A 1,273-nucleotide genomic window follows, 5' to 3' on the forward strand; every position below is an offset into this window, starting at 1 on the left:
GGGTGAATCCATAGATGCAGAACCTCAGGCTGACTTCCGGACTTGAGCATCTGCAGCGTTTGGTGTATTTGGGGGCTCTGGAGTGTCAAGGAAGGAACAAATCATGCTTTCTTATTTTCTTAAAATTTTATTTATTTTTATTTTTGGCTGTGTTGACTCTTCGTTGCGTTGCTCGGGCTTTTCTCTAGTTGAGGCGAGCAGGGACTACCCTCTAGTTGCGGCTCACGGGCTTCTCACTGCAGTGACTTCTCTTGTTGCAGAACACGGGCTCTAAGCATGTGGGCTCAGCAATTGCAGCTCACAGGGTCTAGAGGCCAGTGGTTTTGGCACAAGGGCTTAGCTGTTCTGCAGCATATGGGATCTTGCCAAAACAGAGACTGAACCTTGCATTGCAAGGCAGATTCACAACCACTCGACCAACAGGGAAACCCCCAAATCATGCTTTCGTGATTATGAAAACTGAAATTCCCACCATCTGCTGCCTGCAAGCTGGAGATCCAGAAAAGCCAGTTGCAGTCAGAGTACCTGAGAACCAGGGGGATGGGTGGCATAAGTTCTAGTCGAAGGCCAAACGTCTGGAAACAAGGTATAAGGCCCAGTTCTTGGACAGAAGACTGACGGCCCAGCTGGAGCAATCCAACAGAAATGGAATTTTCCCTTCCTGTCTCTTTGTCTGCTTTTCTCTGTTCTATTCAGTTCCTCAACAGACTGAATGAGGCCCACTCACATTTGGGAGGGCATCTGCTTTGCTCTACCTACCTATTCAGATCCTAATCTCACCTGGATATATCCTCACAGACACACCCAGAATAATGTTCAATCAAATATACGTGAGAGTTGGACCATAAAGCCGAGCATCAAAGAATTGATGCTGTGCTCGCTTCGGCAGCACATATACTGAAATTGGAACGATACAGAGAAGATTAGCATGGCCCCTGCGCAAGGATGACACGCAAATTCGTGAAGCGTTCCATATTTTTAAAAAAAATAAAAAAAATAAAAAAAAAAAGAATTGATGCTTCTGAGTTGTGGTGTTGGAGAAGATTCTTGAGAGTCCCTTGGACTGCAAGGAGATCCAACCAGTCAAGCCTAAAGGAAATCAGTCCTGAATATTCATTGGAAGAACTGATGCTGAAGCTGAAGTTCCCGTACTTTGGCCACTTGATGCGAAGAGCCGACTCATTAGAAAAGACCCTGATGCCAGGAAAGATTGAAGGCAGAAGGGGATGACAGAGGACAAGATGATTGGATGGCATCACCAACTCAATGGACA

The 1,273-nt window shown here is 46.0% G+C and overlaps 1 non-coding gene across 1 annotated transcript; it reads left to right on the forward strand.

Annotated features, from left to right (window-relative positions):
• Window positions 1-873: 873 nt before the first annotated feature.
• Window positions 874-980, forward strand: LOC122683406. Its single transcript, XR_006337743.1, has one exon. It is a non-coding gene; the product is annotated as a U6 spliceosomal RNA (small nuclear RNA).
• The last annotated feature ends 293 nt before the right edge of the window (window positions 981-1,273 follow it).

This window comes from Cervus elaphus, chromosome 24 (assembly GCF_910594005.1).
Source record: "Cervus elaphus chromosome 24, mCerEla1.1, whole genome shotgun sequence".
In the NCBI taxonomy this organism is placed as follows: domain Eukaryota; kingdom Metazoa; phylum Chordata; class Mammalia; order Artiodactyla; family Cervidae; genus Cervus; species Cervus elaphus.